This window comes from Ictidomys tridecemlineatus, chromosome 3 (genome assembly GCF_052094955.1).
Source record: "Ictidomys tridecemlineatus isolate mIctTri1 chromosome 3, mIctTri1.hap1, whole genome shotgun sequence".
Lineage (NCBI taxonomy): Eukaryota > Metazoa > Chordata > Mammalia > Rodentia > Sciuridae > Ictidomys > Ictidomys tridecemlineatus.
In genome coordinates, this window is record NC_135479.1 from 51480594 (window position 1) to 51496286 (window position 15693).

Sequence of the window (15693 nt, forward strand, 5' to 3'; positions counted from 1 at the left end):
GGTTTTGTGATCCCAAAGAAGTGGAGTTCTTTATAGCAGCAAATGAAATTCTAAAACAAAAGCAAACCAAAGGTGGGCTGGAAGGAAGGGGGCACTTGGAGAAAAGAGCTTCTTCAGGTGAGAGGCACCTTGTCCTACCCTCTTCCACCTCAGGAGGCACCCACATGGCTGCCCATAGGAGAAGGCTTCCAGGAGGACTCCTCGGGATTTAGGACTGGTTTCAAAAACATCCTGCTTGTCAACTGGAGACTCCTGAGGAACAGGGATCTCAGAATTATCTTACTCAAATAAAGCCTGAAAAAAACCACCCCTAGTGGGGATGTGGGGCTCCCATCTCAACACCCCACAGCTCATGGCAGATTGGAAGAGACCTTCATGAATTCCCATAACCCCACACGTGATGACAGAGTGCGGTGATCCTGGGGAAAGTCAGGGAGCTGCACGAGATATTATCTGTTGAGCAAAAGGGATCCACCCTGCAGACCCAATTTAGACCATAGACCACCATGAGGGCTGAAAAGAGAGACATTGTCCCCCAGTGCACCATCAGCACAATGGGCCATGAGCATGGGTCAATCAGACATTATGTAAATGCCTGGTGGAATTGGATCTTGCACAGACTAAATAAACGGCACAGAATCCCATATTCCCCTCAGAAGCAAAAGGGAAAATGGTAGTTACAACCTTAGCTGTGCATAATTCCATCTATTCAAATTCAACTAGAGAATCACCCTGGTCATAAGCAAGTGCCAGGCCTCCACATCCAGTCTCAGAACTCTGTCCTGCAAGTTGCTTCAGTGAACCCCCGGCAGCTCCCAGAAACCCCAGGTAACATGGGATAGTAATGGTTTTCCTTCCAGGAAGTGTATTCCAAATGGAAGCTTTGAAACTAAATATATAAATGACAACATAAGGTCTGGGGGTATTTGCCTATATTCCCAGATGCTCAGGAGGCTGAGGCAGGAGGATAGTTTAAGGCCAGCCTGGGCAAACATAGTGAGATTTCATTTCAAAAATTATTAATTAATTAATTAATAGTAGTAGTAGTAGTAGTAGTAGTAAAATAGATGACAGCCAGGCCAGTGACACATGCCTATAATCCCAGCAGCCCGGGAGGCTGAGGCAGGATTGCAAGTTCAAAGCCAGTCTCAGCAATTTAGGGAGGCACTAAGCAATTCGGCGAGACCCTGTCTCTAAATAAAATATTTAAAAGTGCTGGGGAGGGCTGGGGATGTGGCTCAAGCGGTAGCGCGCTTGCCTGGCATGCGTGCGGCCCGGGTTCGATCCTCAGCACCACATACCAACAAAGATGTTGTGTCTGCCGAAAACTAAACAATAAATATTAAAAAATTCTCTCTCTCTTTAAAAAAAAAAAAAGTGCTGGGGAGCGGCTGGAGTTGTAGCTCAGTGGTAGAGCTCTTGCCTTGCACGTGTGAGGCACTGGGTTCAATTCTCAGCACCACATATAAATAAGTAAATAAAATAAAGGTTCATCAACAACTGAAAAAAAAATGAAAGAAAAAAAAAGTGCTGGGGATATGGCTCAGTGGTTAAGTGCCCCTGGGCTTAATCCCCAGTACCTAATAAATAAATAAATTTTAAAAATAGATGACAAAGTAAATCAAGCAAGCACATGGCATTAATACATGTGTGCTAAGAGTAATCTATATTTAGCACCATAATGTGTAAGAATATTTATTGTACTAAAAGTCTGAAATTAGTCTGGTAACATCAAATTAAACTATAAAATCAAGTGCTTGATTTTAGACTTGGTTTCAGTTTTAAAGTATGAAATAATTTGATTATGTTCATGAACAGTATTGGAACATTTGAGACCTGGAGATTCATTGTGACTCTTAATTTAATTTATTTGCTTAGTTTTTCTTGTTAAGCCAGGCATTCAAAATTACTTAAAATACAGAGTATGTATAAATTCAGTTTAGAATATTTGGGAGCATTTAAATGTGTAATAAATGGGACTGATTATTTAAGAAGAGTTTTGTGACTTTAACTTGCATTATTATGCAGTAATGAGGTCAAATTGGTGGCTCTTATTTACCTTAATCTATGAAGAGAAAAATCACATTTGTAAGCAAAATTAGAAGAAGCTTAAGAAAACTAATTTTAAAATATACTTTAAAAAATTTACTGGGGGGGCTGGGGATGTGGCTCAAGCGGTAGCGCGCTCGCCTGGCATGCGTGCCGCCCGGGTTTGATCCTCAGCACCACATACCAACAAAGATGTTGTGTCCGCCGAGAACTAAAAAATAATAATAATAAATATTAAAAATTCTCTCTCTCTCTCTCTCTCTCTCTCCTCTCTCACTCTCTCTTTAAAAAAAAAATTTTACTGGGGCTGGGGATGTGGCTCAAGCCGTAGCGAGCTCACCTGGCAAGGGTGCGGCCCGGGTTCGATCCTCAGCACCACAATACAAAGATGTTGTGTCCACCAAAAACTAAAATATAATTTTATAAAAATGAGTAATAAGGAATAGTCTTTTCTGTGCACAAACATCCCCCAAAGACATCAAAAACACCTTGACATTGGAGTCCACGTGCCAAGGGGCTGAGGTCCAGGATAAGCCACCTAAGAGAATGTACCGCCTGTGCCAAGAACAACTGCAGCCCTGGGGACTCTGCTCTTGTCAAGCAGATGTACAAGGAAGAACACCTGCAGCTCTACTGCTGCCAGCCTGAGAGACCAATGAACTAAGAGGTGGCATTCTGTGCCCAGCCACCCATGTTCCATCCTTCTACCTGGCTCTTCTCTCCCTGGTCCTCCTTCTCTCTTCTCCATATCACCCCTCATCATTTTTGTTTCCAGTGCAAAGGATTGAACCCAGGGCCCCACTCATGCCAGGCAAGTGCTCTACCACTGAACACCCCAGCCCTGAATCACCCTTTAAGATATTAATATTATGTATTTTACCTATTTAGGTTATCATCTTTCTGAACATAGTTGATGGCAGAGACCATGGAAGCAGGGGTTATGTCTTGTTCAATCCCAAATCACCAGTACCTCCAAAGGACCTGAGTGTGGTCTGCTCCCAAGAAACAGGCACTGCATGAAGAAATGTTCAGCCTTTGTTTCTCATCATCTGTTTATACATCTCCCTCCTCTTATGGGCTGCATAATCCTTGACTCAGGGATGACCTTCCTCACCATTCAATCTGCATGCCCAGCACCATGCCCAGGAAAAAAAAAAAAAAAGAAGAAGACCCAAGCTATCTAAAAATGACTCCCTGTTGGAAGGTAGGTGAGGCCTTTGGAGTCAAGCAAAGTTGGAATTCTGGACCAGCCATAGTCCAGACCTTGGACCAGTTTGGACAAGTTACTCAAGATCTCTGAATTTCTGTTTCTTTAGCTGAAAGTGGGTATAATACCTACTTTGTTCTGTTCTTGTGGAAATTTAGTGGCTTGATGTAAGGGAAAGTGTCTAATGCTGAGTCCTCAAATAAAGTCTGTCTCATAATAGATGCTCAGTAAAAATCAGTTTCTTTGCTCCTTCTCATCTCCTCTAATTGCTGCAGAGAAGGCCCTCACACACACCAATACCAGCTTCAGGTGTGTGACCTAAGTTTCTTCCTCTGGGAAGTGACAGAAATCAGAATGGGACCCTACTGCAGAGCCCCATAGGAAGATCCAAGCCTCCATCTGGGGGATTGGAACAGAAGAATGAGTTCCTGGTTTGAGATTTGGAGATTCCACCAATTTGGAGAACTTCAAGTGCAGGAAGTGAAAGGAGACATGGGTTAAAGGGGATCCTGGCCCTTTCTAGAAAGCCACATGTATCCACTCCTATGTTCCAAAAATGAGGAACCCAAGAAAGGGGCAAGTGGGGAGATTCATCCTGAAGAGGAAAGTCAAAATGACCCCATCCCTCTATACTCCTCTAGACCCAGCCTCCTGACTGATCTTGACCTCAGTCCTAGCCTGATCCCAGCTCCAGGCTTAACCCCTCCATCAGCCCTAACCCCATGCTTACTTACGACCTAATTCAAGGTCAATTCCAACAAAGTGAAGAGTTGGGGCCCTGGAGGAATCAAAGATCCCCAGATCACTAGAGAATTCCCTGGTCTCTCTTTTTTGTTTCCATTTCTCTGGCCTGTCCTCCTCCATCTACCTGCCTTAGTCTATGCCTCCACCTCTCTCTCGCCCATCAGTCCCCTTTCTGTCTCTCTCTTGCTCATTTATTCATGTATCACAGCAGATATTTGTTAAGCATCAATTTGTGGGGAGGTTCTGTTAGAATATTCTGATGGAAAATTAAAGATGGAAATCATAGAATTATGCAGTATCCCAGCTATAGGGGGCATGGGCTGTCCCAGACCACCTGCCTCCATCCATGCAGAGGAAACTGGTGCCCAGAGAGGATACATCCAGGGTCCTACAGTCACTGACCCCAGAGCTATCCTAGGCCACAAATCTGGACCAGAATGGGCATGATTTTTAGTTTGTGAGGGCTGCCATGACAAAGTACCACAGACTGGTACTTAACAGAAATTAATTTTCTTATGGTTCCGAAGTCTGGAAGTTTGAGATCAAGATCTGGGCAGTCTTAGTTTCTTCTATGGCCTTTGTCCTTGGCTTATAGTTGGCCGCCATCTTGCTATGCCCTCACAAGGTCTTTCCTCTGCATATCTGTGTAGTAATCTCCTGAGGATACCAGCCATATTGCATTAGGCCTACTCCAGTGACCTCATTTAACCTTGATTGCCTCTTTAAGGACCATCTCCAAATACAGTTACATACTGAAAGACTGGGGATCAGGACTTCATCCTATGAATTTGTGGAAGACATAATTCAACCCATAATAGTTGGAACATACAACTCTATTTTTTGGTACTGGGGGTTGACCTCGGGCACTTAACCACTGAGCCACATCACCAGCTCTTTCTATTTTTTATTTTGAGTCAGGATCTTACCAAGTTGCTCAGGACCTTGCCAAGTTGCTGAGGCTGACTTTCAACTTGTAATCTTCCTGCCTCCTGCCTCAGCCTTCCAAGCCAGTTGCAGTGTAACACCCAGATTACTATTATCAGAGAGAGAGAAAGAGAGAACGAGTCATGCGTTGGGGAAGGAGGAGTCAGAGGAGAGTTACTCTCCCCAAATCCAGCTCTTCCCCAGCCCCAGGCCCAGGAAGAGGGGGCTGGACTTGTTCTTTCATTCATGGCAATTACTTTATTCAAATATGTTGCTTAGCCAGCATGATCACACACACCTGTAATCCCAGCAACCCAGGAGGCTGAGGCTGAGGAGGAACACGAGTTCAAAACCAGCCTGGGTAACTTAGCAAGACTCTGTCTCAAAATAAATAAACTCCAGGGCTGCAAGTACCCTGAGCATACTGTTTACCAATCCCAAAGTAAGAACCTGGAGAACTCAAGGGAAAGACTCTAGACATTTTATTACTTACTCCTTGGTAGCGTAGCCAAGATACAGTGGAGGGCCACACTACACCTACAAGCAGGGGGAATATGTAGGATAGGTTTCATGCCCACTGCCCTGGTGGATTTCCTCAGCTGTTTTATGAGTGCATTCCTTTACAACCAGGATCACTCTGTTCAGATCTTCTCCTAAAGACTGGAGATACGGAGAGTGACCAGCTCCCCAACTCCATATCTTTCCCTTACCACACTGTTTTTGTTTTTGTTTTGTTTTGTTTTTAAATACATCTGTAATTTTATTATAAAACCATTCTTTTGGCATTAGTTGGTTACCGTGAAAGCAAGATACGGTGAGTGTAGCATAGCAGCTCTAATGTAACAGCTGTACTCCCCTGCTTACTGAACCAAAATTTAAGTTACCTCAAATCCATTACATACAAGTTATCTGTAGTCATTACTGATACAAATCCTTTAGGGAAGAGTTGATACTAAGGGATTAGAGTAAATGTTGGTAAGACTACAAAAGTAGTAGTTCCTTTATAGGACTTTTTTTTTCTTCCCCCTCCCCTCCAATTACTTTACTTTAAAAAGAATCAAATTTCTTAGAACTAATCTGAATAGCAGCAGTACCCAAAGAACATCACATTTAGTTCTTGTTAAAAAGCAATACCTGTGCAATGCATATTTAGTCCACAGGGAAGGGAATGATCGCTCTAGTTTTAAAGTCCTCATTAGAATCCCTTAAAAAAATAAAAGCATTCCATCAAGTTCTTCTGGATGGTGTTATTGCTGTACGTTTGTTGGGAGGTCACTTTCTCTGCTGTGTTTGCTTTGAAGGGATATTCCAATATATCTCCAATATTCTTTCTCTTTTTTTAAGAGAGAGAGAGAGAGAGAGAGAGAGAGAGAGAATTTTTTAATATTTATTTTTTTAGTTTTTGGTGGACACAATATCTTTATTTTTATGTGGTGCTGAGGATCAAACCCAGGGCCACGCGCATGCCAGGCAAGTGGGCTACCGCTTCAGCCACATCCCCAGCCCCATATATTCCTTTCTTATAGTGTCCTTTTTCTTTAGCTAGGATTTCACATAACTCTAATGCTTTATTAAGAATGGCCTCTTTGTTGTCACATTGGTTTTCTAGCATATCTTCATAGATATCCACAAGAAAGGCAATTAGGTAGGGGAAACTGTGACTTGGTTGTAAATCAAGTAATTGATTTAACAAGTTAGGATATTTGGAAAGACCACAATCCTGCAAAATCCCTTTCAAATAGTTCCATGCCCTTTCATTATGTGGTACAAGTTTGATCATTTCCAGAGTGTATTGGACTTCTCTTTCCAATACACCACGACCAATGTAGCCAGTGGTTTTAGAAATGACAAAGTATCTTTGGTTCCAGACAGAGTTATTTCTCACATCCTCTTTTAGAAGTTGGTCTACATACTGCAGCTCATTATCCCAACGTTTAAATTCCTGAATGACCCATCGTGGATGCTGCCAGGCATGGTAATTCTTTGCATCCTGGTTAAGAATATCAGCAATAAATTCAAGTTCCTGAGATGGATCTTTTAGCCATTCTACTAATACTCGCCTATGGTGCCAAACTTGATGGTTTGAGGGCTGTTCCTCAAATATTGCAATGATGTAGTTCATTTCCTCATGTAGATCCTTTTGAAGTGACTTTAAGAGAACTCTCTGAAAATGCCACACTGCATAATTGGCAACATTTAACTCAATAGCATCCCAGGTAAGCTTAAAAGCTCGTTCACTTCTTTCATCACCCTGTAGAACAGCTAAGAAATAATCATAAACATCTCTAAATTTTTCACTATAGATGATCTGGACTTCTGGATTTGGACCATCATTCTGTGGTACTGGATCTATATCAGCCCATTCTGCTCTGTCCCTGTACAGGACATAGGTGGGCGAGTCCAGGCTCAGAAACCCTTCGTCCATAGGGGACATCACTGCTCTTCGGGCCTCAGCTGCCATCCCTTCTTCCTGCTGCACTGCGGCTGCTGCTGCTGGGGTGGCGGTGGGTGCGGCTAGGGCGGAGGACTGCTCCAGCTGACCAGGCTCACCACCCTGTGTAGTCTCTCGGACCCCCTCAGCAGCTGCTGCGCTGCAGAGGTGGTGGCAGAGACCCCCGCCCCTACCACATTTTTTAAGAGTTCTTCTTATCTCGCTGCAAGCCTTCCTAGGCACCAATTAGTGTCTAACCCAACACGCTACCCCTTCAGTGCCTCAGAAACTCCTTCTTGTCCCTCCTATTCTCACACCACCCCACATCTTCTGCAAGCACCCTGCATCCATATCTTACAACAAAGTACAAAGAGCAGGAACTTTTTAGAAAGCATATTAAGGTAATTAAGGTAGCATTAATTGGTTTAGGCACTTGAGTTCAAGCCTGAGAGAAATGTCCTAGTCCAGTTCTGTTCTATCCAGCTACATTCCATCTCATTTGTGGCCTACCCAGGGAAGTTCTTGTGCTGCAGTCACAGGGAGTTCTGAGCAGAATTATGCAGTCAGTCTGGCTGGCGAGATGTACAATTTCCGTTGCCCAATCCAGGAACAGGTTACTCGTTGTTAACCTCTGGTGAACATGACAAATGTTTAATAGATACCAATAATCACATATCAGGGGGCTGGCATTGTGGCTCAGTGGTAGAATGCTCGCCTAGCACATGTGAGGCACTGGGTTCAGTCCTCAGCACCACATAAACATGAAATAAAGATATTATATCCACCTACAACTAAAAAATAAATATTTAAAAAATAATAATAATGGCATATCAATTCTATGAGACAGTGTACAGGCTACTGGATGATCTTGTGTTATTAAAGTAGCCTGCTCAGTAGGCTTACCTGAACACCACACCAGTCTATCTGTACTTCAGGAGTATAAAAAGAACAAGACAACTCTTTAGTATATAACTTATCTTAAACGGATACAAAGTGTACCTCGTGTGATGACACCCGAGGGTAACACCACCTGTACTTATGAGCCCCAGGTTTCCAATGTAGCAGGCTTTATATGTAAATTTAGATATTCAAGCAAACCACTGGGGGCTCACTTGTACAGTCCATAGCCAACAAATGCTCCTCGTCTCTGGTATGATGTCTCAAGAAGCTGGCAACAGTAAGTTGTTATTCATGCCCCACACTGATTTAAGAAAATGTCTAGTGGAAGTGCTCTGTATCTGTAACCTTAATGCTGCTGGCCATGGTCAAGAGAACATAGAAATGGCTGCAGGCCACTGAGGTCTGGGTTTCTCGTGTAGTGTTCTTAGTGCCTCAGGCAGATAATCAGCATGGAGGTACTGTCAGTCCTTCAGGCTTGTTTCAACAGGCCATTCATTCTCTCAATTAATCCAACTCCTGTTGGATTGTATGGCAAGTGGAAAATCTGAAATATGCCCTAGTTTTGAGCCCACTGTTGTATGAAGCGAGTTCGTTGGTCACTCTCCGTTAGTTGCCTTCTGATTGGGACAGGCTTGCATCACGTCTATAACTGTGTCCACACAAGTCAGTGCATATTCAGCCCCTTCTGATAATGGGAGAGGGCCAATGTAGTCTATCTGCCATCGATGAAGAGGGACATCATCTCATTTGATATGCTCTTTGGGGCATCCAGTCATCTTGGGTAGTGCTGAGAGCAGGCAAGTCAGTCCTGGCATTCAGCAACACCAGATATCTTTATAAGCAACCTCTGAAAAACTAATGTGACTCCATTTTTGAGAAACCAGCCTCTACCTCAGAGCAAAGCTTGTCCTAAGGAAGGGGGCGTAACCCTTGTCCTTGGAAAAACCCACAGAGCACTCCTAAGCACATACTTACCCTGCTGAGTTGTTTGTCTGTAAATAACAGGAGAGGTCTTAGGCGCCAGATGTCCCTGACTCAGGCTAGGTAAGGACCCATAGCAACCCCCCTAGCAACCTCCAAGCAGTATGAGACAGGGAAAATACCTGGGATGCCAGATGACCCCCCCAGTAGTTTATGGTGGTTGATAACATGTTGGGAAACCATGTAGTTTAGCACGTACCCCCCTCATGGCCTAAACCAATCAGTTCAAACGAATCCCCCTCTTGTATTAACCAATCACCCCTACCCAACTTGTTCCGCCACTGAATGTGCTAATCAACGTTAAGAGTTGTTGTTTGACTTTCCCGCGGTATGGAATGATTTGCTGTGTGATGTTGTGACGCACAGAGTATCCCCCCAAAACCTATAAAATCTCACTGAACAAAGGACCGGGACTCACTCCCTGAGACCACTGCCTCGGGAATGGTTGTGAGTCCAGGCTCGATCTTGCAATAAAGACTCTAGTGTGATTGCATCGGATTCGGCTCCTGGAGGTCTATTGGGGTCCCACAAATCTGGCATAACACCCCCAGCGTGTATCAGCTGTCATCTTTTGACCTACATGCAATATCCATGTTGTAGCCAAGTGACCATTTCTTCTGCTGGGGCTTCCTCCAGCCACCTTAGCTTTACCAGTTGTACAACCTTGACTGGTTTCTGTGGTGATGGACTCTGGGGCAGGAAGGGCAGCAGAAGTAGCACACAATTGTTTTGCCTACAAGCTATAATGTTCCTCCACCCACTTCCATAACTGTGACCAAAATCCAATAGGGGTCTTATATCCTTTAATTCAGTGCCATAAGCTCCATCCACAGAAGTCCAGAGTGGCATGGACTGCAAGCTCAGCAGGTCTTGATGTGTCCCAAGGTCCTGTGCCTATTTTAGTGTCTGTTTGGCCTGATTAAATGTCTCAGTCTGTCATCCAGTCCCTTACTGTACTCCTCCTACACAAATTATATAGGGGTCATAATAACTGAGCCAGATGAGGAATGAGAGTCCTCCAATGACCCAGTAGCCCCACAAGTTCTTATATTTGTTTTACTGTGTTGGGAAGTTGAAATGCCTGGACTTTATCTATTACAGCCCTAAAATATAACCTTTGTCTTTCCTGACCAAACAGTACCCAAAAATTTAACCAATAAACCAGGGCTCTGTACTTTGTCAGGTTTATGGTCCATCCTCTCCCTTGCAAATGAGTCAAAGTACGGGGGTAGCTTTATTGAGCACTGAAAGCGAATCTGATGTGATCTTTGTGTAAACACTTTTTTATTAGTGGAGGTCAGCAGGGTTGTTACCATGCCATGACACAAGGTGGGGCAATGGATATATCTTTGAAGTAACACTGTAAATGTCTACCATCAGCCTTCCTACCTGAAGGCAAATGGGTCTTGACTCTCTAGGACTTATCTATATGAAGAAGGCATTAGCAAGGTCCAGCACACAGTGAGATGTTCCTAGTTAGCCCTTCTAGAATAGTGGCTATGTCAGGAATGGTTGCACAAAGTAAAAAGATCAGTTTATTTTATTTAATTTTCTATAATCCATTATCTTGCACCAAGTTCCATCCTGCTTTCTTACCTGCCACACAGGGGAGTTAAAAGGACTGTGTGTTGGGTGAATTAGGTTTACTTTAGACAATTCATGCAAGGTCTCTCTTTCTTTCTTTCTTTCTTTCTTTTTTAGTTGTAGATGGCACAATACCTTCATTTTTTACTTATTTATTTTTTTATGTATTGCTGAGGATCCCCAAACTAGTGGCTCACACATGCAAGGCAAGAGCTCTACCACTGAGCCACAACCCCAGCCCCAGGTCTCTGTTGCTTAATGGCCACCAGGGAGCTGATACTGTTTGGTGACAATAATTTAAGCAGGTGGGGGAGTGTTTAGCATGCCCTCTTAATATTGCTTTACAGTTGACACATGATTAATCTCCCAGAAACACAAAGAAAACTCCCTTGTTATATATAATACGTGTTGATATCTTGTGGGATAAATGCCTTACCCACAAGATATCAACACTTATTATATATTTAGGAATGAGAGTTATGAACATCAGGTAGGGGTGGGTAGCAGGTGTCTAAGCTTCAGAGTCAACGATACTGCTCAGACTTTTACTGTTTTCCTCCCATATGTATTTATAGCAGTTAACCTGTCTGAGAATTTGTCAGGATGACCGTATATCAATGTACACTCAGCTTCCGTGTCCACCAAGGCTGCTACTCTCTGAGCATTTTTTGAAGACCAATGTACTGCCAGTGCTATATATGGTCTCCCGTCCAGAGACAGGGCTTAGACTCCTAAACCTTGACCTTTTCCCTAGTTGTCCCATACCTAAAGGTTCAAAGATTCCTCAAGGGCAGCTGTGGACTCGGATTTCATTACATCTCCTTACAGGAGCGGCTTGTCTCAGTCTCTTTTTGGAGTAGGAGTCTATTCTGCCTTTCTGATTATCTTTTTATTTTCTTAATGAGAGGTAATGGCTGAAACCTTTGTCCTCCGGCAACTGCTTTCATAACTGTACCAGAGTGGACTTAGGTTGTTTATCTGTTTGGGGGACAGACAGTCTGAATGATTTGCATTCTCCTTCCCTGAGTCAGAGAGGCTTTGACCGTCACTACATCTCGTACTGACCTGGACATTGCCCTGGTCCTGGAAGTTTGAGGATGCATCTTCGGATGTAGGCATGTCGCCCCATGGATTGAGCTGCACTCACCTGTTCCTTTGTGATATTTCCCCTTTGGGATAGAATATTCCTTGGAAACACTTTGTGTGTCCCTTTCTCTTGCTCTGCTTTTGGATGTGACCTTCCTAGATGTCAGTCAACCTGCTGACAGCAGACATCAGGAAGCTAGACTCATCCCCCTGAAGCCTGACCCCTTGCCTCATTTGAATGGCTTCTCCTCAATAAAAGTGTTCAGCACACATATGTGCGCTTGCGCTCGCGGGCACTCACTCTCTCTCTCTCTCTCTCTCTCTCTCTCTCTCTCTCTCTCTCTCTGTCTCTCTCTCTCTCCCCACCCCCCCAAGCCTTAAGGTCAGAGGAGCCGTCACAGAACCCCAAAGAAAAAGGTATCTCTGACTCTTGTGTGGTTATTTTGTGCAGCCCAGTTCCCCTGGAGTGACCTTGAGTGTTTTAGTCTCAGAGAACAAGAAACTAAAACTGTCTGTTCCCTCCTCTATTAAATCTACTCACATCCATCTACAGGAGACTCGGAGAGGTCCTTCTAGTTTGGGCTGGTCCTTCTAGTTTTGGACTCCTGTTTTCTGCCTCAGTTTGCCTGTCTCTCGTAGGTCTGCTGTCAATCAGATTGCTTGCTAGAGAGGCTGCCCTACCAATGGGAATAATATTGATAGCGGGGCACCATAAATGGATGGAGGGGATGTGCAAAACCCTGCATCCCTCATCCCCGGGAGTAAAGTCATGCTGTCAGTCCTGGGAAAGGCAGCACCTGTATAGCATGTTTCATTCCCAGTCCTTGCAAACAGCTCTGTAGTTTTTCCATAGAGCCAGGTACCTCTGGGCATGACAATATCTCCAGAATTTGGCCACATATTGCCAGTGGCAAGAAGCAGTCAAGTTAGTTAATGACCCCACACTTTCAGCAGCAGCAGTGGCATAAAAGTGTTGGCTCTTTGGACAATTCTATATCATTCGACATTATCCCATCTGCTCCAGTGTCCCACAACTGGAGTAGCCATGCCAGTATACTTTCTTTTATTTTCTGTCTGAATTTGGACCTCAGTCCCACCAGCTCCATGGGGGGTATACAGACTCATGGTGGTATGTAAATATCTCTCTGGAGCAGCAGCAGATCTGGATCCACCTCCTCAGGCTGGCTCCTGCTGGGTCTTTAATTTTTGGACCATTACCAGTCTAGCTTCTATTATATCTTCGTCCTCCACATCAGATTCTGAGTCACTGGAACTGGTGGACTCTCTGAGTGGATCCCACGCCTGATGATCCCTGTTTCCACTAATCGCCAATGCCCTAATATGGGTTCTAGGCCCACAAGGTCCCCTCAGTACTGCCTATGGCGTAACCTGACTTATAGGCCATCATCTGTAAGTTCTAAATGCTGTAAAAGCACATCCATACTCTCAGCCTGTGCTAAACAAGCCTCTCTCTCTCTCTCCTGTTTTAACTCTAACTCTTCCTGTGCTCTACAGAACTGATCCTAAGTGTTTAATTCCCAGTTGGCCCTGGAACCCAGGGAAGCTTAACTACTGAGACACAACCTCAGCCCTTTTTTTTTCACTTTTTATTTTGAGATAGTGCCACCCCCAACCAGCACGGGCAGCTGAACTTAAGGTGACTCGTGTGAATTTCCTGGGACGCCAAATAAAACGCAGACACACACTTTACCTTTAAATCAAGCTTCAGGATGGCTCCTCCATTCTCGGCCTCAAGCTCCCCAAATGGGAGAATGAGAAAAATCACCAGAGGCTGGCAAGAGAGAGACAGCATGTTCAGAAGTGAAATTTTATTGGGAGGACCCTCATTCTTAAGAATGTTCCATCCAAAAAAAAGTCCAGAGGGGCAGGGTTACAAGGACAGGTGAGAGTAATTCGATTGACCCCTGGGGCTGCAGGAAGCCATGCCTATGACTGAAGACACATTTTGCTAATTCGAGGATTGCAGCAATATCGAGGTCACTACGAACGTGACCCACAGAGCCTGTTCTGATCACAGGAAGGAGAATGCCAGTCGTTCAGCGAGACCACCTCCCACAAGACAGGTTATCGCTAAGTTGCTTGGGGCCTTGCTAAGTTGCTGAGGCTGGCTTTGATCTTGCAATCCTCCTGCCTCAGCCTGCTGAGCCACTAAGATTACAGGCATGCACCATTGTGTCCCCTGTGACTAACTTTAATGCAACAGGAGCCAGGCCACTGCTGATAGAGCACCTTCGCTACCTGGATTCCTTTCACTTTACTGAGACCACTTCTGATGCTCTCCCAACACTTGACGCACCCTTCTTTACATTTTCAGGGTATCTCCACACTCACATCATGGTCCTCACCCCTCCAATAGGGAAACCACCTCCGATCACATCAGGGATTGGGGCCAGCCTGGGATTTCCCCTGCAGACTTCATGCCCTCTCCTGACTCAAGAGTCAACTCAACACATTTTGTGTGTGTGTGTGAGATAGGAACTTAGGATAAAAAGAGACATAGTTAATTTTTAAAGGAAACACCCACAAGCCACTGAGACGTAGAAAGCATTGCTGTAAATCTTGAGCAACTCACCCTTGGCCCATGCCCTTGTAAAATGAGGGAAATACTCAAGCACAGGGAAACTGGTGCAAAATTGTGCAACCCCACTCTGGACCCACATGCAGCCCAGCACCTACTGTTGCCCTTCTATAAACATTGGACCCCCAGCCCAAGGCAGGGCTACTTTTTACTCTTGAGACAGCCCAAAATCTTCCTTGAATGCGAATCTACCTTCCTAAATAAACTTCTGTCTATGCCTTTGCCTTTGTCTGGCTGATGCTGAAATTCTTTTCCTTCACATATGTCAAGAACTTCGCTGGTCCTGAGAGAATTCCTTGGACCCTTCTCCAGAGACATCTCTTCTCCCATGTCATTTGGGATCCTGCTGACTTTTGCAATTGTTCAACCCCACGGCTATAAGCACCTGGAGCATATGGTTGACCAATCCCAAAAAATGAAGTTGGAGGACTCAATGGAGAGGTTTTTAGACATTTTATTACTTACTCCTTAGCAGTGGCAGGCCAGGAAACAAAGCAGGGTGAATATACAGGATAGGTTGCCTGCCCACTGCACAGGTGGATTTCCTCAGATGTTTTATGAATATATTCCTTTAATTTATAACCAGGGTCACTCTGTTTAGATTCTCACCTGAAGATTGAAGGTACGGGGAGTGGCCAGCTCCCCGTCTCCATTTCCTTCCTTATTGCATTCTTTAGAGACCTTCTCTCACTGCTAGTTTTCCTATGCCCTGATTAATGTTTAACCCTGCTGTAAGAAAGTTCCTATTGCCTAGCAAGTGGTTTCGGCTCATTACAAGATGCTTTATTGACCAGACCTGTTGTTCCTAGATCCAAGTCAACTCAGAGCAAAGGAATTAGATGCAGAATGGAGATGGAGGTGCTAAGCTTTTTTAAATTCTGCTGTTAGTGGCTCATTGAGCATTTGCAGGCCCAAGTAAAGACTCTAAATCCTTATGACACCTGTAGTTCTTAGACAGATTGACTTGACATGTTGACATATTACTTTTCTGTACATTAAAGCTCCTGACAATTTATGTACTTAGTGTTAGTTGAAGAATAGAACTAAAGAAAAGAAAATTGTTACATATTCTGATGTTATCTAAAGCTCACCAGATATTCTGTGTAAATCTAAGAAAGATTATTTAGCAGTTAACATTTTTATCATTTAGGTGTGGCTTTTCTTTAGGATTTACAATGCCAGACATAA

The 15693-nt window shown here is 44.1% G+C and overlaps 1 protein-coding gene and 1 pseudogene across 5 annotated transcripts in view; both read right to left on the minus strand.

The window, feature by feature from the left end:
- LOC101966248 (asialoglycoprotein receptor 2) overlaps positions 1 to 14410 on the minus strand; it is a 31695-nt gene extending 17285 nt beyond the window's left edge. The window contains exons 1-3 of one of the 5 annotated variants that reach the window (XM_078042774.1): positions 14259 to 14410; positions 13618 to 13698; positions 4927 to 5033 (exon numbers count right to left, since the gene is read on the minus strand). The gene's annotated coding sequence lies outside the window, so the exon portion shown is untranslated. The remainder of the gene's footprint in view (positions 1 to 4926; positions 5034 to 13617; positions 13699 to 14258) is intronic. The other 4 variants (XM_078042775.1, XM_078042778.1, XM_078042776.1 and 1 more) reach the window with 4 other exon arrangements.
- Positions 6266 to 7854, minus strand: LOC101966543 (protein farnesyltransferase/geranylgeranyltransferase type-1 subunit alpha pseudogene; annotated as a pseudogene).
- Positions 14411 to 15693: the final 1283 nt, after the last annotated feature.